Source organism: Salminus brasiliensis, chromosome 20, assembly GCF_030463535.1.
Source record: "Salminus brasiliensis chromosome 20, fSalBra1.hap2, whole genome shotgun sequence".
Lineage (NCBI taxonomy): Eukaryota > Metazoa > Chordata > Actinopteri > Characiformes > Bryconidae > Salminus > Salminus brasiliensis.
This window is the reverse complement of record NC_132897.1, coordinates 21,459,201-21,480,976: the sequence shown is the minus strand read 5'-3', so window position 1 is coordinate 21,480,976 and position 21,776 is coordinate 21,459,201. Positions and strand designations below refer to the sequence as shown.

Below are 21,776 nucleotides of genomic sequence, written 5' to 3'. Positions count from 1 at the left end.
ACTATCCCAAGGATTTAGGGCCAGTATTAAAACCCCCTCTGGGGGGTGGTTTAACTACAGGCTGAGATACGCTCTCCCCCTCTCTCTCTTTTTCTTATTGCGGATATTTCTTCTGGAAGTATCTGTTTCTTCACACAACAAAATCATTTCGATTTTATGTTGCACCAAGTTCAGATGGAGGAGAAAGTGAACTTTATGTGCGTGTCCGTGTGTGTTTGTGTGGGAGCTGAGGGGAGTGGTCTGTATCAGGGCACAAACTGGAGAGAAGAGCTAGCCCACAGCTCCAAGAGTCTCAACAAAAGGCCGTCTCTGTCCATTGTGTGCGAGCTGTTTTTCCCACGAGAGGCCCGTCTGGCTGAAAAGGGAGTGTATCAGTTTCTCCTGACATGGATGTTTATTCATTCTGTGGCTGACCGTGCCGCCAGCTCAAAAGGATTCACCTTACGGTTTTTGATGTGTATGACACACAAACACACACACACAGACACACATTTTTTCGGAGGGGAGGCAGGTGAAAATAAAAGGCACTAGGCATATGGAGTCCAAGTTGTGTGAATAGCCTTGTCCACTATGACAGGGACAGTATCTGGGCTATGCATCCCATCTGGTAGACTAGCTAGGGTCCTGTCTTCAAGCAATCAAAACAAAATGCAGCGTTTGACTTTTGGGGTCAGGACTGCCCTTAAATACAACTACTGGCTTTTTAATTTGGCACGACTTGAGTGGGACTTCTCTCATCACTTGAGAGATTTTCAGAAGTCACATCAGCACCATGGCCAGAGTCGGCCAGAGTCAATCAGGGTTTGACTTAACCTCTAAAAAGGAGGAAGATCCAAGAAGATGCCACTTTTGATCAGTGCTCTAAAAATGTGTATCAATTCCTCTCTTCCATCTGGGAAGTGATCCAAAAGCCACGTTAGGCTAATCGGAACCAAGTAAGTCATCGTGTTAAAGCTGTCAGCCAAATAAGATAAAAGGGTCTGGTCATCTTTTGACAGCTAGCCTAATAAGCTTGGCTAGATTGTCTACCTAGTTTCACAATTATTAATCAATAGGGAATTAAAAGACTAAAAAAGAGCTCAACATTTCCATAACCTCACAGTCCAGCCAAAACAAGTGTGTTTAGAACCAGTTCACCCAAAGAACCAACTCCATCAACAAGCCACTGCTAAGACTGAACTGTCTTCCAACTAACTACCAATGCTGTTAGGTTGCAGTCAACAGCATAACCTTGTGCTCACTCTCCCTGTCCCTCCACAATTAGTAACATGATTCTTTCTCCATATGGATCCAATGTTCACGCACAGAGACAGTCGTCACTACTTGGACTTTTGTGGCTAACAACATTAGCTTAAAAGGTAGAAGGTCAAAACAGAATTAACACACCGAGTCCATCGAATTTCAGAGGCCGCCATTATCGTCTAAGATAACTCAACACTCCCCTTCTTTCCTCTCGCTCTTGACCCTGTGTGAGACAATCAACAGAACTTGAGGACCTGGCTGCCATGTTGAGACCCACTTTGAAAGGGCTCCATTGTCATGATGTAACAGGATGCCACAGCAGGTTGCTTGATCCACTGTTTTGGGTCTGAAAAGCTTTTTTTTTTTTTCCTCCCTCTTTTTCTTCTCCAACTACAGCATCAGCTGAGAAGGTCAAGGAACGTGGTCTTTTCTTCTGCAATTCGTCCGTAAAGGCTTTATATATTTTGTGGAGTGTTTAAATGTACCACTTCCTTCCTTTTTAACAGTTAGCTTTTGACTCGTTTTTTCAACATGCAAACATCCCCTTTCTTCTTGAAGCTGCGGAGCTGTCCGCCATTTCCATGTTAGCCCATTGAAGCTTATCCGCATATTTGTTTGGGAGTTGCCAGGTTTCACAGCAGGTGTGTCAGGCGGCGGACTTGTCTGAGGCAAAATCATGGTCTTTAGTGTGAAAGCAAAGAGGCCGCTGTCTCTTAGCCTGAGCGTGAGCAAACTGTCAGGAATCACGTTTTAGTGGCTTGTTCAGGTCACGCTGGAAGAGCAGCTTCTTGTTCTCTCTCCGTCTCTCACTGTCTTTTTCTCCCACTGTCTGTCTGGCTTTTCCTTTCAAATTCTTCCTTTCTTGCACTCATTTTGGCAAACCCGTGTTTGCTTTTTGACTCAGACGGAGATGAAATTTCTTGATTGGCAGGTGTGGGAGGTTCACTGCTAATAACACGGGATGCTTCTGATTTGTAATAAGCTCAGAGTAGTCTGCCCATTACCCAGCGCATAAGCGAGTATGGGCCGTGTATTCAATATAGTAGTTATTTGAAAGATGGAAATTGTACGGGTGCATATCCACGTAACATACATATGCCGGTATTACATCAATGCTATAAGGAAAAGAATGAAAACCTCCCTCTTTTTGATCAGATTTTCTTTGTCCAGTGCCCATAGAAAGGAGGTGAGGTCAGCTGATGTATTATGTTAGCACTATGTAAGCTAGCTGTGCTATTTTTTTTTTAATGAACGTTTCCATTTTGACCATTTGTAAAGCCCTTTTAGCATTAGCCGTGTCTGCTATGCTTGATGTTCTATCGGAGAGGAGGACAGACATGCAAATAGCGGCGTCACATTATGCAAGCTTTTTTTTTTTTTTTTGTCTGGCAGGCTGCTTTGCCTTGGCGGGGAGATTTTTGTGCAGCCATCTGTGCTCTTCCTCTTTTGAAACGTGAGAAACTGGGCACATTTGCATAAGAATAATTGACACTTCAAATTAGCCATCCAATCACAGAGGATTAATTTTAGCGTATGTGAGAGTGCTGCCATCTTGGAAATATAAAGGAGAGGTAAAGAGAGGAGAGGATGTAAGCTTTTATATTAACCGTGTATGTCCAATCTGCCTCCAACATAAGGTAAAAACGGTCTTGGTCAGTGTGAATTCAAAGAATTTTCTCTAGTAAGTGTTTAACGACAGGTGTAATATCCATCTGGGAGTCATAGCGTGTATGGCCTATACTGTACACTGAAGTGTAAGTGCATCTGGTCGGTTTTTGCAGAGGAAAGAGCTGGAAGAGCAACCTCAACATTTAATTATTTATTACAGCTAATGAAAAGAATCACTTCTGGGTGAACTGTGGTTTTAACTCCACATGTCCCTGGATAGAAAAGGCCTGTATATGTACACACACAGACCAATAGTTAAATCCTAGGGGTCAGAGGAAAAAAAAAAGTAGTTCTTCTATGGCATCCCATAAAGAACCATTTGAAGCACCCTAATTTTGTGTCCTAAAAATCCTTCAAAAATACTGTTAATTCTCTGCATGTTATCTATGATCCAGGGTTTTATAGGCAACCCACCCCACAGTGGGGCAACCCCTTGTCCAGTGAGTAAAGCAAAAAGAGGAGGGGTAGTTCTCATCTTCTCCGGATAGGCATGAATTAATTTGCACACGTAACTCAAGAATGAAACCCCTGGCATACGACCAAGATATATGCTCCCTGGGTCAGACACCATGATGTGTGTTCATGATGTGTATGCGCGAACAAATGCACGCCCAAATGCATGGCCTCACCCATCTTGCAGGGTGGTGGTGGAGCAGAGGTTTATCCAGGTTTCCATGGCAACACTCTAGCATGCCAAGGCGATACCAAACCATTGGTGCCAAGGTGAGATATGAGAGAGAGAGAGAGAGAGAGAGAGACATGAAGGGGCTGTGTGCGAATCTAGAACAGCTCAGATGGCTTTGTTAAAGTGCAGTACATTAAAACCAAACCATAAAAACAACAAACAATGAGGTTGTTTTCTGTTGATTCACAAATATTTGTTCAATTCCACCTCAATTCCACTATCTGATACTGTTCTATTGCCAAGCTTAACTGTTAGGACCTTTCAGCTAAAAGGGATTAACTTGACCTTTCCAAGCTCCACCCACAAATGTGTTGTTTCATAGCAACTGTAGTAAAGTTGGACAAACTTTACAGATTACTGGTAAAAAAAACAAAAAAAAAAACATTTCAATTCCAAATAAATAAATAAATAAATAAAGAGAGGGAAACTCCAAAGAGTAGTGACCTCTGTTTAAAGTCAATATACAGTATAAAAAAAGTTATTAGTTGCCATGCTATGCTACCAAAATGCATCACCACCAAACTGGACAATGCTGTGGCTAATCGAAGCTCTGCAGAATAGATACAACAATGAAAAAAAAACAAAAAAAACAAAAAAAAACATGTGCAGGCTAAATGGATGCAGTTTGATTCTAAAAGTTTAAAATGTTAATGCGACACTGTAGCTAAAAGCAGATTTCCCAGTTGAGTATGAACTCCTGGCACTGCGATCACTAGGTTGAGACCGGTAAACTGGGTTAGTTTTATTGAGCATACCTGTAATAAATACATGGTGGCATATGGCCAGTATGTGTTTTACACATTACAACCAGTGTGTTTCTCAACACGCAGCCAGAGGTAAGCAGCCAACCTTTACATACATTGTACACAGACAGGTTTTGTAGGGTTCACCGATAATGAATTAGTGACCACCTCTAAATGTTGGTTATCTTGGTTAAACTGAGTTGTGTGCTACAATTATTCATTAGGTTGAATGAGATTTAATTTTACCAGTGTTCTGTATAGCTTGTCCAACTTTACAACAGATGCAACAAAAGAAAGGCTTTGTGGGTGAAGAATGAATAGGTCAAAAGATAATCTACATGTCTACTTTAGATAATGAGTTAGCAAGCTAGGTTGGAAATAGATAACTTATACTGGGTCTGATGGCCTCCTGACGACTGGTTCTTGGAGTGTGTCAAGATGGGTGTGTTGTGCAGGTCAGTCAGCAGTAGACATTAAATCATTAATATCCACATCAATACAAAAGCACTTACTCTGACACAATCCAGGACACAACTGGGCCACAGGTCACTACTAGTAAAGGCTTCCTGTCACCACACATACACACTATCCTTGGAGGACATATTATTAACCCAAGCCGAATGTGCTCTTGCTGAGGGTTAAAGTAGGGAATGGAATGTGTGGTAAATGATTTATAATCGCTGAAACTGTTTCAGTGTACTTCAGCTGTGCGGGGGGATGCAGAATGCACACTGCTCCCGACTTTGCTTATATATCCTCAGATTTGTGGGGAGAGCATGGGTTTATCTACTTCAACAAAAGGAGAGTAGGTAGGAGGAAAAGTAGGTCAAGATAAACCATAGTCAGGAGGTTATATCTGATTTAACTAGTCACATGGAGCCATCTGCAGTTCCTTCACCTGACATGTTATTGTTTGTTCTTCTAGGCCAGAATAGATGTGAAATGGCATCAAGGACGCAGAGTCACCAGAGTTACTGATGTCAGGAGTAAAGGTTAGTAGAAGAATATTTTCTTATTCCTTCCTTCCTAGGTTTGGTGCACCAAAGTGTATATGAAACGTCAGAATGTTAGCTGTCCTTTTTGCTAATCAATGCTACGTGTTTGGTGTTGTCAGGAGCAGATACCCATCAGATTAGTGAAATCAAATATACCATCATATTTCAATGTTAGAAATTAGCCTATTTAGCATAAATCTCCGCATCTTGAGCAAGATTTGTTCGTTCATGAATAAGGATCACTGGAATTTTTATCACTTGTTCAACATCTGGTACTAGTGCTATTTTCTGTCATTTCCCTAGACCATTAGTGATTCATGAACCATACTCCTGAATAGACGCCAAAATAAACTTTTCTACACATGAGCTTTTCTACTAGTTTTCAAACATGTTTGGTCACACAGGCAAGTCTTACATTATATATGTAAGAGGTAACATTTGTACAGGATTTTATACAAGTATGTTACAATGATCCTCAAAGCGAATCCAAGATCCATGATCCAATCTGATTGAGTTTTGTGATCCGATACATCTCCAATAATCTCTATAAGCAATTTTCCAATGTGATGAAATTGGTCCAGCTATCATGAACAGTTCACATAATTCTAAAGAGTAGGTAGCATTTTTAAATGATTTATAAATAAATAAATAGAATAACAACTAAGATATAGCTTAAAAGGTTTGATAAGACTACAACAACAAGCTCGACCAGGCCTCTATAAGGGCCTCTAGTTTTATTACAATTTGCTGAGAGGTCCCGTTACATAATTGCCCCCAGGATTTCATAGGGCAGACAGATTACATCAGACCACCACTTGATAATTGTCCTTTTGACTGTTTCAATCACATGGGTCACACTGACGCATTGTTGTACAGGATAATGCATCGGTTTGTTGACGGCAAGTAATACTCTGTGTGGCTTAGTAGGCTATTTATTAGTGGCAATTTGAGGAAACAGCCATGTTAGCTAAATGGAGGGAACTGCTTAGTTTAATGGAAGCACTCAACGGCAAGTAGAGGCTCCTACTTGATAACTGAGGATGGTAGCGCGAGCAATCTCAGCATGGCTACTCTGTCGAGTCAGGAGGTTTGGTTTGGGTAAGTGTGGATCAAGCGCCACTTCCATTTCTCTGAGAGATAATGGAGAGCATGTGGAGAGTTTGACACAGATAGGGCATCGGATTTTGCAGAGTCAGCACCAGTGAGAACGATGCTGAAACGCACATCCACGCTGATCTTGGATCAGACTTCAAACGTGTTTCTCTCTCCCGAGGCATTGAACAGTGTGTAGCTGGAGCTTTTAATTTATCCCATCGGACTAAAGTGCTTTTTGTTATTGGGTCTTTACCGAACAAGACCTTCCAGAATGCACCTAGCCAGTGGGTGAAGTGCTAAAGTTGGGTATTCGCAAGGCTGATTCTGCTGCATCAAGTGAAACATTAAAGTGGGTGGGGCTGGACCCGGTTCAAGGCACAAAAGTGAAAACTAAAGTAGATTACATTCAGAGAAAAGATCCAGAAAAAAGTAAATGATGAAATAGCATTACAAAACTGTCTCATGAAACATGAGACGTGAAAGTTCTCATAAAAGTCTCTGTAAAGAGGTTTCTGTAGGATTCCAGCTGCTGCTAATGACCTGAATTTGCTGGCCATTACCCTGCAACCTAAGCATGGGTCACCTTACCTTTAACCCATGCAATATTTTACATCATCATCACAATACACCATCTGTTGCTCTTTCAGTCGTTTCAGATGTTTTATCTGTGGACATTTTTATATACGTAAATCAGCCATGACATTAAAACCACTGACAGTCGAAGTGAACAGCACGGATTATCTGGTTACATTGACAAGTTATATGTGGAATTTGGAGCGATCATGCATCATAACTTATCAATATTCCTGATCATATTTTCTTGCCATACAAGTACAAAGAGAGCCACTAGTGAGATATCTTTTGACTGTCTGAGAGGTACATCATGTAGGACTGTAGGTAACTGGTTTGAAGCCTGGTTCAGATGGTTGCTGCTGGTCTGATGATGAATGATAAATGTAGGTCTGGGAGAGTAGCAGATATTAGTTTGGCTTCAGTCTTTGCTTTAACCCCTTATGCCCTGTGACTTTTATAACACCGTATGGACTATTAATCAGTAATTACATGCAAGTAGCTGGCCGAGTTCTTCCTAGGTACATAAGCAGGAACCACTGTTGGTGCTGAGGAATTTCCTTTACCATTTATATAGTTGCGTATATATACTGCTCAGCTCCCACACAGATCTCTATTTCACCATCATACTCAAGTTATGTGGAAACATAATACAATAATACTCTAGTAGGGAAACTGTCAGAAGAACAGATGAAACCTGATCAACCATTCTCTTTTCTAACCAAATATGAGAAAATAGGATAATAGAAATTAAGAGAGAGCTAAAAGGCAAGACAAAAAAATGAAGCATCTTATCAAGTTATAGGGGTGGTAAGAAAATCCATGTGAGAAGACTCAGGATGCGGAGGAACAAAGGTGCAACCTGAAATAGGGAAGACGCCTGTCAGCCATTATTGTTCTCATTGTTGTTGCTGAATACATGGCTATCTTAAGACCGCTGAGATCCTTTTTTTTTGTTCCTTGAAAAAGTAGAGTAAGTCAGTTTCTGAATGTGTCTGATATAATACGCTCTAGGATTCACATTTACTCATTTATTCGATGTCACGTTTCCTGTGTATATAGTCAGACACACTGCATACACTGCATGAGTCAAAGTGACACTACAAGGTATTCTGTATTCAAGGTATTTCTTTGCACCCTAGATCAATGGAAAGGAATGCTAACATTTACTACATACTACTTCATCTGTTGGAATGTAAACTCAAGGCCATGTTTCTATGCAAACTCAAAGTCTACACTGTAAAAACTTCTTGAGAATCTTTCCACAAAAAAATAATACTGTACTGCTGGTATAGGTCAGGAAAAAAGGTTAAGTAATGTGAATGTATAAAGATATAATGCTGCATCCAAGACCCCTGATAGAATGCACCTGTTTAGAAAGAGTGACACAAGTGAGAAACACATGGCTGACCATGCCACTGAGGAGCATGTTTAGATTTGATTAGATTTGAACATACTCTATATGGATAAAAGTATTGGGACACCTACACATTACACCTACAGATGCTTTTGTGATATCCCATTCTGAATCCATAAGTCATTAATATAAGTTTGCCCCTCCTTTGCAGCTCCAACAGCAGGTTGGGAACCCTCTGTAACCCTGCTCTGTAACTTTACGTGGTCTGCCACTTCATGGTTGAGTTGCTGAGGTGTGTCCCAATACTTTTGCCTATATAGTGTAGTTCAGCTTGAGTTCCTTAGTCAGTTAGAAGTGTCCAGTTGAGGTGAAAACAAAAAACAAACCAAAAAAAAAACGAAACTGGCAGTCTCCACCAAGAGTGTTATACTGTTCATGGATGCTGCAATCATGTTAAAGGGAGGGGGTATTCAAAGATCTGTGGGTTTAGTCACAATGTAAGAAAACAGAAACAAAATATATACATATTTTATACATGTTTAAAATAGGCCTCAATAATACAGAAATCATAGGAATAGCGGTGAAAGTCACTTGCAAAGAAAAGAACTTGAATTTCCACGAGCCGCAATGTAATAAGGGCAGCTAGCATTTAAAGTTAAGTCCATTTGAATATCAAGTCTGAAGGCTTCTTAAATTACCCAACAATTTGAACTAATGTCTGCTTCTCTTCCTCAGGTGAAGGGCATCCACAGATGACCACTCTAACCTCGTTCCAGACTCTTAGAGTCCAGTATTTGAGGACATGAGATCAAAAGCCAAGAGCCAGACTACACATCAGCCATTTATTCGCCTTTATCTGGACGGACCGATAACATCACCTTTGTCAGAGTTCCTCAGGATTATGTGTCCAAGTCTCACATTCTTGGAGCACAAAGGACAATCCACAAGCACAATGGGGAAACTAGAATGACAGAAGATAGGACTGCAGTGTACAAGGATGATTTTACTTTCTTTTGTGTGTGTTTTCCTTTAATAACTCTTTATGCAGAATCTAAAATTTCTTCAATGTGTTTAAACTGCGTGGGTTTATTTATCCAATAAATTGTTTATTTTTCTACTAGCGCATTTTCTGAGTGATTTGTTTATGGATTGTGGATGATGGAATTTCTAATACGGTGGATATTAAAATGATCAGTCTTGGGTCCACTGAAATATTTGATATGGCTCAATCATTACCTCACCAACGGAGTGCTGCACTTGACATTACTGCTGTCTTCCTATAATATAGTGGCTATAATACTTCTGGAGAACGATTCCTGTTGGTCTAAAGACAAGCAACATTCAGGCCCAAGTCATCTTTGTTCATACATTTCCATGTCCTTGCTTCTCCACAGTAGTGTTTCATTGACTGTTCTGTTAGAGCAGTGGTTCCCAAACCTTTGACAATAACCCCCCCATCAGTCCCTTAATACATTAAATGTGTTTACAATGACAATAACGGCATAACAATAACAATACTGTACTGTTGCATTAAAGGTGTGGTTTGCTGTAACGTGCTGGCTGGAGCTCAGGAATAAGGGAAGTAATTGAACTTTCTTACTTTGAAATGACAGGGCAACAGCTCTCCCTATAAGGCAGTACTAGTTGGCAGTATGAAGGCCCTTGTATAAATGAAACTAACAGAGACAGAAGCATGACCCACTTACCTACAATACAAAGCAGTGGTACCAAAACTACCAAAAAACTGGTAATCGCTAGCTAACTTACTAATATTGATGAGGCTGAAGTTGGCTTAATATTAAATTTTTCAGTTAATCTAAAACACCTCACAGCAAATACCCCAGCTGGGAGTGCAACTGCCTGACCATTAAAAGATTGCACAGAAGTGGAACTAATGCACAGGGTACACTCTTCAATGTCATGTCACAATGTCACAGAGGAACCACTTTTGGTTCCATGAAGAACCATTCTTGTAATAGAGATGCAAGGAGTTTGAAGGTCTTTTTAAAGAGATTAGGGTGTGTTTAAACTCGTAGTTCGGTTCCCTTGGTTCAGATCAAGCAAGAAAAATGATACACTGTTAGATTTTAGTCCTAGTGTGTTTTGCGTTTCTACTGAATTATTTGCAATTGAAACAATATTAGGGGAAAAGGTTACGCATGACGCACGTATAACAGAAGTCTGCAAGCAGATGTCTGAATAAGGCGGGTGTGTTCATGGGCCCTGTTTGATCCACGTAATAACCAACAGGGAAAAACAAAAAAAAAACAAAAAACACTAAAATCTAACCAGTGGAACCTTAAACCTAGCTTATTAAAATCCCATAATCTATATATCTGTTACAGGATGGGGGGGGGGGGGGGGGGTGATGGACCCAAGAGCAGAACTCTTGGTTTGTTTGTTTATTTATTTTAAACAGGAAGATAAATAAATAAACGGAGAAATGGGCAATTAGAAAGGTGAACATTGGGCAAGCACGATTTAATGTGTTTTGCTTCGCACCAGCAACCCACTGAACCAAAAGGCACTCAAAAGGCTTCAAAAAGTGGTGAGAATAAAAGAGCAGGAACAGCAAACATAGGAGATGCACAAATGGCATACTTAAACAAAGGGCGAATAAGGCTGCAACTAAAACACTTGTTTATAGAAATTATTAAACTTAAAGGTAGTAAGCCGAGCCCTTGATTCAGCTCACACTTCAAAGCTAGAGTTCTCCTACTAAACTAAGAGCTGTGATCAGCAGTAATTAGAGCTGGGGCTTCTGGGAAATTGAGTTTTCAGAACTGCTCCCAGCTGCTTTCTTACTACACCGCCTTGGCCCCTGCTGATGACCGGCAGTGTGGACTGAACCCTTACAAAAGCAGTGTTAAACCACAATGTTGATAATGTACACATGCTAATTGGCCCACAGAACAAAATCTCTTAAAGCTTTAAAATGAACATTACCAGGGCTGCATCCCAACTCACACACGTACATACTTTACTGAGTTGTAAAGTGTTCGGATTGGTTTGAATTTTGTTCATACTTCAAACAAACCACACCGGAGTTTGTTTAGAAACATGCCGAGATCAACACCAACATCAATGGTACTAGTACCTTCAAGCATACCCTTGAAGGTACTAGTACTACCGTTTGGAAACCATCAATATATCTTTCCACTAAAACGTGACATTTACTATCAAACTGTTCCCTTCTAGAATGCAATGGTCAAAGAGGTCACAGAAAAACAACAGAATCTGCAAAAGTAAATACATTTAAAAGATGCCAACACTGCCCGCTTACTATGACACCCAGGCTGCACTCCCAAGATTTGACTGACACGGACATTTTCACATATGACATGGCAGGCAATAGGAATTGAGGTTATGATGGAATGTTACTGTCCAGCTCTAATTTGCGTTCACAAAACAATTGACACTTTTGACAAATAACGGTGAGAATAAGCTCGCCCTTAGCCGAGGGGAAAGTCAAAATCCACAATTTGAATGTAATGTAGGTATGCTATTTGCACAGAATTGCATCAGGAAGGGGTCTAGATGCATAAAGTGGTGTGTCTTGGTTATGAACACCTAAATCATATATTCTACCCTATCCTACTGTGTCACATAGTGTGTATCACATGGGAGTCTAGTGGTACACCTGAGGACAAAGCCAGCCATTGTGTGTCAGGGACTGTGGGCCTGACCTCAGAGTCATGTGACCATTCTATGGCCAGGTGTTGCCTGTATCTGGAGCAGTGGAGAGCTTTATTCCCGTGACTAAAAGGGACAAAGAGATGTAAGGGACATGATAATGTACTGAGAGTGACTAGAAGGTGCATGTATGAGAGGGGAACCTACCATCGACCATCAACCTATGAGTGGACCAAGATTTGTCTGGTCACTCTGAGATATATTACATATAAATAGTTAAATAACTGCATCATATAATTAAAGTGCCAGTGTTTGCAAAGTATTGCAAAGTATGATTTTGTTTATTGGTTTATTGGCTCTTTACTTAACTTTCATACAGTCCTTCTGACCTTGGGTTCATTCATAAAGCTACACATTAGAAACAACTGCACTTAATTATAGGCTATACAAACAGAACATCACCCCCTCATTAAATACACACATACAGAATGTAAACACCACTTGGAAAGATTATAACATACAGTCATGTGGGGAAAAGAGCTCTTTGAGGCCTTCAGGTTGTAGATGCATAGGAGGCTGGAACAATTCGAAATCAGCTGTTGCACTGCCCGCCAAATCATTTACAAGTGGAGAAGATTTAAAAGAACCACAAACACGACCAGGTCAGGCTGTCCTAGTCAGTTCAGCCGCAGGCCGCAAGATGTTTAAAGAGGCCTCCAACAATCCTAAAGTGTCATCTCGAGACCTAGAGGTAGCTTTTGCCACAGCTGATGTCAAAGCACATGCATATACCATCAGAAAGAGACTGTGTAACTTTGATTTTCATGGGAGGTGTGCAAGGAAGAAAGCCCTGCTGTCAGAAAAAAAACATCAGGGCAAGACTCAGGATTCATCTGTCCAACTCACACTGTTCCAGAGGTCCTGGTCTTTGCCTCAGTGTTCTCTGGCAAACTTTAGTCTGATGTTTTTTGGAGTTTTTGTTCTTACCTTCTTGCACACCTCACATGGAAATCAAACTTGTGCAGGAATTTGACATCAGATGTGACAAGAGCTACCTTTAGGTCCCATGATGACATTTTAAGATTGTTGGGGACTTTACACATCTTGTAAATAATTATGCGGACAGTGAACTGACTAAATTATATTTGTTCTGAGATCTTTTTAAGACTTGTCTGCATCTCTCTTTGGCGATACCCCTCACTTTAACAATCAAAAGCAAACTAAGCTAAATGGCTGTGTCCCAAATACATACTAGACATTGATACTGTAGGATATAGACTATCTAGACTGTTTAATAGGTTACTACACAAATATTAACGTACTAACCCAGGAAGTCATATAGTCCTGTATAGTTATGCACCATTTTTTCTCATAACTGTTCCAGGCCTAAGTTACTCCTCCCTTTCTGTTTTGCACTGCATTGCGGGATAATGGTATCCATCGTAACCACACTCAAAAATGACTTGTTCTGAGTATGTATCATGGATATTTGAGCATACTTAACTTCAACACTTTTATTTATACTACATACTCGAAAAACAGTTGGTACTAGTAATTACTATGCAATTGGGACGCTCTATTGAAATAAGGTTAAAATAAGACTCTCCTCGAAAATCCTCTCAAACCATGTTCGAATCTGCAACTGATTCTAATTTAATTCTTTAATTTAAGTACTAACTTTTCCCTCACAAGAAAAAATAACATTTCTTATTGTTTTTAAAATGCCTTTCTTGTGTATGTGTTTAGTTATATTGCCTCAATCTCTCAATATCCTTCAACTGAAGATCATATGTCTGCAGATTTAAATATGTTAAGAAGGAGTTGAACTATTTTTAAGGGGAGTTAAATTTTTTTCACATGACTGTAGATTTTCAGTCTAGCAGAATGTTGGTTTACATGCTAATAAAACTAAGAAACTTACAGGGCACTGTGCATCTGCTCTCACAGGGTAAAATTGAGGAGCTAGTCCAGAAGGGTGCAAAAAAACGTCAGGCCCAATAACAGGCGTCATACTGATCGACTACAGTGGACATGCGCCGTGTTTCCTCTAAGATTTCTTTCAGCGACAACTTACACTCAACACTCAAGAACACCAGTGTTCTTTCCAACTGTAAAACATATCCTAACATTAGCTAGTTTAATCTAACCTGCCCTCTTTTCTCCTCTCCCGTCTTTCTTATTTCTTTCTCTTTCTTTCGTCAGATACCACAGGACTCCTTCAGAGGTCTAGTGGAGTCCATGCCTCATGGTCAGATCTGTTGTGGCAGCATTATTACTCAACATTATGCCCACTACATACCCAACACATAGAGCACATGCTGTGTGTATGACCAGTGTAACGTGTCTCTTTCTGTACAGTTCATTAACTTGAAACAAACGATGTCCATCCACCACGCCACTAAATGTATGTGACTAATGAAAATAATGACCTTATGAGCCAGCTGCTTTAGTCAGACAAATGTTTTCTTCTCCTCCATCTACAATCCTGTAAATGGAAAAAAGAACAACTTTAGCATGACTGGCAGCAGTCTAATCGCATTAGGCATAGTGATTGACTGATGTCTATCGCAGATCTATAATGACTGATGTTCTATCTTCAGTTATGAATCACAGGATTAGAGCAGATCTTCCCAGAACTGGTGCTGGTCAGCTCCTGTACAATTGGATTGGGCCGAGAGCATGTGAAACCACAAAAAGCCCAGGAAGCCTTGTAGCAGAATCACTTAGGATTGATCCACAATAAACGAGAAACAAAGAGACCCGAGAAAGTTTCGCTGTTGACACTTGAATTTGTACAGAAAAAGAAATAAACCGAGAGTGCTTTTAAGGCCAAAGTAAGTGACCTTGGCGAGGTCTGAGAAAGGTATCTAACTTTTAAACTCCATTACCTACTGCAGGACTTCTTGGGGTTTTTTTTTTTTGAAGAGGAAAAAGGAAAGTACTGTGCAGTATTTCACTTTTATCTTGAGATAGCAGGTCTTTGTGTTATCTTATTCTTATTGGGAAAGAAAGAGGGAGGGAGCGAGGGAGGAAGGGAGAGAGACAGAGCGAGGGAGAGAGAGAGAGAAAAAAAAAACTCCACAGGCACTACACCCTGCGCTCCCTGTGGACGCCAAGATACCAAAAGCCTCCATTGCAAACTTTTTTCCAACTTTCATGCAAGAGAAATGAGACCCAGTTGTACTGTAAGAGAATCTCCTTTTTTCGACTTCATCTACAGACAAACAGTAGGACGTGTTAGAACAGCCGAGCATACGCCACTGAAAGAAGGACGTGTGTGTGTGTGGGGAGGGGGGGGGGTGGTACAGAGGAAAACAGACTGCTATAGAGGAAGGTTTTAGGGACAGATATGTGTAGCATATTCCCGGTGTGTCTGTCTGCCCGTCAGAATTCGCAAGGCGTGCCAGGTGATGTCCTCCAAAGCACAAATCTGCCAATACGAGAAGCCCAAGTGATAGCGTGAACACACACACACACATACACATCTTGGATTTTCCACAGATGGGTGGCACTGTAAGGGTGGGTTATACAGCAACATACACCGATCAGCCATAACATTAGCGCCACTGACGGGTGAAGTGAAAAACATTGATTATCTTCATCTACAGTGGCATCTGTCAAGGGGAATATTACATTATAAATTAGGCAGCAGGTGAACAGTCAGTTCTTGAAGGCTGATCTGTTAAAAGCAGGAAGAAAAAGCATTTGAGCTACTTTAACAAGGGCCAAATTGTGATTGCTAGATGACAGGGTTTAGCACATCTCCAAAACATCAGGGAGGTGTTGTGTTTTTTTTCCTGGTATGCAGTGGAGGTGGGCAATATGGCAATATTTTGTTATCATGACATGCAATATGTTAGTCTGGACATTTCGTGGATATTGTCAGTGCTTAAAGAACTGCATATTTCACTACGCACAGTGTAATTAGTCCTGCTTAACTGGATGAAGTTCAGCAAATACTGAATAAAAAGAAACACTGTAGTAAGTATGGGAGTTTTTGAATAGCAGATTTTAGAATCTGCTGCTCCTGAGACTGTCTGTGGTACAACTGTGATACAATATTTTTAACATATCGCCCAACTGCAGTATGCAGTGGTTAGTATCTACCAAAACGGGTCCAAGAAAGGACAACTGGTGAACCTATGAAAGGGTCATTGATCCAACGAACCAATGTTTTGTGGAGCTCTCTGACAGACATAACAGGGGGCGCTAGTACTGGAGCCAGTGAGGGAAAGTGAAAGCCCCAGATTCCTCGAAAACCAACAACAACGTGAGGAGCATCTATTTTGTCTATATGAATATTTAGAAAGGCATATTATCTCAGACTTTTTTTATTTACTTACAATATCACGGAAAACATCCTGCATCTGTACAAACTCTACCAGCGCTAACAACATTACCCACAAAGACGCTCATTGTTATTGTGGCATAGCATTCATTTGTCCTATAAGATTAATAACTGACATCCAATCAACTAAATGTTACTCCGTAGTTTATGAAGTTACTATACAGGTGTACGGTCCAAAAAAAGACAACTGTTGAACCGACAACAGGGTCAGGGGCACCTAAAGCTCATTGATACAACAAACCAAAAATGTTTAATGATGGTTACAGGAAGAAAACCTCAGAGTGCCCATGTTAATGCCTGTCCACCGTCATGGGCATTATGGAAACATTGGAGCAATGTAAAAAGGCCACCTGATTTAACCCCTCAACACTCCAATGGTTATTATACATTAAGGTGTAGTTCTCTGTAACTACAGAGACTTCTGTACAAACTAGTGGGGCTATTCTTTGGTAATAGAAGTTATTATATGAAATGATTATATGATAACACTTGTGGCCTGCCAACAGGCCATATAGGGTTTAAGGGGTTAATGAATCTTGTTTTCTTCTTTTACATCATTTGGATGGCACGGTAGTTATCCAGCCAGTTACGCCCAATCAACTACCTGTTACTACGTAGGTTATGAAATTACTACACCGTACATTGTTTTCCAGGCTTTCTATGATGCTTTAAAGCATTCTTTCTTAAACACATGCACCTGTTTAGTTCTAGACATTCTGACAATACCCATGACATACTCTGAAAACCGTATCATGATGTAATTTATCACACTAACATACCCTCATATCACCCATCCCTACGGCAGTGGCTGCAGAGGCTGTTCACAACTTCAGACAGAGAATGATGTGTTTTGTAACACAGCTAGAGGATCCACCATAGAGGTGGATATGACACCCATTGTTCATGCTCATACCCCGTCGTGAAGCGTAGCCGAGTATAGCTGCCCGCTTTCTTTCTTTTTTCCTACGTTTTACGTTTGCCATGGGAGCAATGCGATAACTCTTAGATTTCATTCGATGGCCCCTTCGCATGTGTGTGCCATGTGTGGTGCATGCATGCGAGAATTTGCACACCTACATGAGCGTGCGTTCACCCTGTGCCTTGTGTTTTGAAGCTTGCTAGATAGTGATTGATTCTGAAGTGTAGATCCAGCACAGTGTGGGAGTCTCCAGAGATGCACAAAACCATCGAGCTGAAGCACAAGGCCAGTCTTCCCTTTGTGTATATGTGTGTATGTGTGTCTCTCTGTTTTTTAGTGATCTCTAACATTACAGTTTATTTCAGCAAAAATACACCAGGCTCTTGATGTGTGTGAGGTGTTTATATTGGTCAATAACATGTCCGTTTCAGTCTTCCTGCCTCATATGATTGGCTCCTGATTCACCTGGTTTACTGAGCTCGCTGACAAGCTACATCACATAAAAATGGATACACAGTCATGTAAAAAAAATGAGGGCACCACCTGAATACCTGTCCTCTTTGTTAATATATTTAAACATATAGATATCTTCAGTTGAACAACACTTAGAGATTGAGATATATTTATCACTGGTCAAAATGTCTATAATTAGAATCAGGTGCAGAATATCAGCTGCAGATGATAAGAACATGGTTAGAGATGCACACGCACCTCAGAACGCTTAGATATCAGCCGTTCCACTCTCCTCTAAATCATTTACAATTGGCACTACTGCTGTCTGTGATGGTCTGTGTGCTGATAATTGTAAGCATCTTTGGGTTTTTGATTTTTGTGTTATTTATTATTATTTATTAACCCGTTAAAAGTGTTTTTACTAACTTTTATTACCAGAGAATAGAATCCACCAGTTTCTACAGAAGTTCCTGTAGCTGTGTAGATGTGTAAAGAAGTCTCCAACAATCCTAAAATGTCATTACAGGACCTACAAGTAATTCTTGCCACAGTTGATGTCAAAGAACATTCATCTACCTTCGGAAAGAGACGAGAGGTTCCCTCCTTGCACAATCAAACTTGTGCAAGGAGAAAACCCTTTCTGTCAAAAAAAAAAAAAAAAAAGCACGAGGGCAAGACTAAAGTTTGACAGAGAACACCTAGACAAAGACCAGGACTTCTTCACAGTGAGATTTGGACAGATGAATCTTGAGTCTTGCCCTGATGTTTTTTTTTTCTGACAGCAAGGGTTTCCTACTTGCACACTTGCGCAGTCTCTTTATGATGGTATATGCACATGCTTTGACATCAGCATTGGCAAGAGTTACCTGTAGGTCCCGTGACGACATTTTACAATTGTTGGTAACTTCTTAAAGCACCTAGTGCTGAACTTGCTACATGGCCTGCACAGGCCTTGTTAGCATTTTTTTTTTTTTTCAAATTGTATTCTGGACAGTGGAATGGCTGATTTCAGATTCCCCCCCCCAACTATACACTAAAGGTAGAGATAGGAAATATGGTAAAATATATGACAACTGAAGACACTCTCACAATTTACAATATTGGAACATGCTTTTCTGAGCATGTCATGGATATCGTGAGCTTCTGACTCAAACTTTCCATTCCATCTTAAATGGGGCAACACCTTCACAATCTGGTGACTGTACCATTACCTTTAGTACTTTTTACTTTTTTAATTTATCCCCTACCCTATTTATTGTTTAGTGTCATTTTTCCTTTAGTTTAAGACTGTGTTCTGTGTTTTTTGTTACTTGTCATACGTGTTGCTCTCACCAAGACAAATTCCTTGTATGGGTAACATACTTGGTAAAATAAAGAGATTCTGATTCTGATTCTGATTAAGGTGGAACTGAATATTCGGACAAGGCCAACTAATCAATTTTTTATCAATATCTTCTCAGCAGCACAAACAGGCCGAGTTGTGACATAAAGGTTATTTCCAACATGGCCAAACAGTTAATTAACGGCAAGATATCAAATAATAATATACTATTATTATTATTTGGCTGCACATGTCAAATATATCACCAACTGTACAACTGTATAACTCCACAGATGAACACTTATTTCCCTAAAAAGATGGCAAGTTCTTTATAAGGCCCAGAAAAAAAAATGCCAGCTTTTATGAAGCTTGTGAAACGATAAGTTACTCGTGAATGTTAAGTTGTGAATGTGAAAGAATTTGAAGTTGCAACAACTGATGGGACTGTACTGACTGTACAAGAAATCTAAATGAAATTGCTCACCTTATGAGTCAGCTGCTTTAGTCAGACAAATGTGATCTTATCCTGCAAATAAAAAAAAAAGAACACCTTCAGAATGGCTGCCAGCTGTTTAATCATTACTAATCACTACTAACAAGCTACAGCCATGTAACTATGAGGCAAAAAGCTGAATTTTTAATGCAAATAAATACTCCAAATGAATTATTTGAGTTGAAGAAACCCAGATAAACTGCTTCTTACCATCAGTTTTACTTTTACAGTGCTGCTGGAAACACCACAGACCACTAAGAAAGCTACACTGAATCAACTCTGTTAAACTGAGGGAAAAAACAGAACCAACATTTTTAAGTTAGATTTATGTCTGCTTTGCTGCAACGTACTAACAACTTTACTTCTTTTGTACACCTGTCTGCACTACCTGGATGCTTTGCTTTGTAGACAAAGAGAAGCTCCCCCTTCATCCCAAACCAGTGTCCTTTCACCTTAGTCTGTCCACCTGAACATATGGAACATTTTATATATATATATATATATATATATATATATATATATATATATATATATATATTAATGTCTTTGAAATATACTAGCTTGCGTGGTAAAAACATAACTTCACGTCTTATTAAAATCCAACAGCTTACCACCATTTCCAAGCATAACTATTCCTGGAAACGCCTAAATGTAGTTTATGGAGTATTTAAAGTATCAACATACAAAACATAATATTTAGAGATATAAACTGATCCCTCAATTTAATAAATCTTTCCCTCATTTAAAAAAAAAACTCTTTGCATAAACTGTAATGGGATGGTTTATTAGATTTATTAAAGGAAACAATTTATTACCTTTAGAAAACAATTTATTATATGATGTAAGGGCTAAATATTTATTTATATTTTTCTACCTTGTTACTGTAGGGTTTTTGTAATGCAGCTGTTATTGTTATTGAGGAGTAAGAGATCATTACTCTTGTAAATTCACTAGCTAGCTAGCTACCATTAGCTAGTCATTTTCTATTAGCTGATTCTGCGACTAAAGCTTAGCAGTAGCTATTTTATTTATTTTAAATGTTCGCAATTGTATAAATTCTACTAAAATACCCAACAGTTTATAATTATTTATGACCATCCTCTAAACAAAACATCATACTAGCTATAGCTAGTGCTAGCTAGCTAACTGGCTAACTGGCTACTGGCGCTAGCTAGCTATCCTAGCTACCTCGTAGCTGTAAGCGCTACCTGACCCTGAGGCGATGTTAAACTGGTGCTTTGCCTCCTGAATGTTTGTTTTTCATGGCGTTACAAATAAAACGTGGCCAATAAGAATCCTTCCCACTTGTAGCTAGCTAAATGTTTACAGATAGCCATGTCTGTGGATATTCACGCCTCTGTTTTCAACATTACACCCGGCTCCTGTGTTGGTCCTCCAGCCTGGAGCAGCGGGTCCGCAGGGCGCTGCACTCACGACCTGCTGCCTTCAGGTCGTAGGAGGAATCGTAGTGACGAGATTACTGCACATGTATGGCTCCACATGGACGACCCAGCCACGTCGCAGTCACTAACGGGAACCTCATACTAACCGAGTTGGGGGCATGTCAGTGAAAACGCTGGCAATTACATTTTGAACAGATTCTTTTTTTTTTTAGCTAGTTTAGCAGCAACACGTCTGTATAAGGACTTTCTCTCCTCTGAGCTCATGCTGATAAAGCCGTTCACTAAATAAAAGCCAGTCATTATTATTACCCTGATCCCTGTTTTGTTATGGGAGCTTTGCTAGCTAAATATACTATTAGCATTTTTTATAGAATAATATTAACATGGTTTCTCCTTGAGTGAACTTAAGCGAGTTAAGCGACATTATTGACTATGTGTGGTTTCACATGTGGAAATCCAGCTTGTAATATTAATTTGTTACATTTGTTAGTGTTTATTAATATTTACATTTTTGTTACAGCTAAGCAATCATGTATTTCCTCAGTTTTTCCCACTGCATGATTAGCAATTAATGACACACTGCAGAAAGTAGTAGGAAAACAACTAGGGGATTTTACTTTAAATGTAGGTGGATGAGCAGCAAGTGAACAGTCAGTTCTTGAAGGTGAGGTGTGGCTGGACGATGGTTGGGCCAGAGCTTTGCTTGGCTGCTCTTGTGGGCTGTTCCGAGTATGCGGTGGTCAGTACCTACCAAAAGTGATCCAAGAAAGGACAACCGGTGAACCGGCAACATGAGGCTCACTGATGCTCATGGTGTCCCCACCTCACAACTTGAAGGACTTGAAGGGTCT

General features: G+C 40.0%; 1 long non-coding RNA gene across 2 annotated transcripts in view; it reads left to right on the top strand.

The window, feature by feature from the left end:
- Positions 1-9,475, top strand: part of LOC140542260 (uncharacterized) — a 40,954-nt gene extending 31,479 nt beyond the window's left edge. For both annotated transcript variants that reach the window (XR_011977992.1, XR_011977991.1), the window contains exons 3-4: positions 5,264-5,330; positions 9,091-9,475. This is a non-coding gene — a long non-coding RNA (uncharacterized lncRNA). The remainder of the gene's footprint in view (positions 1-5,263; positions 5,331-9,090) is intronic.
- The last annotated feature ends 12,301 nt before the right edge of the window (positions 9,476-21,776 follow it).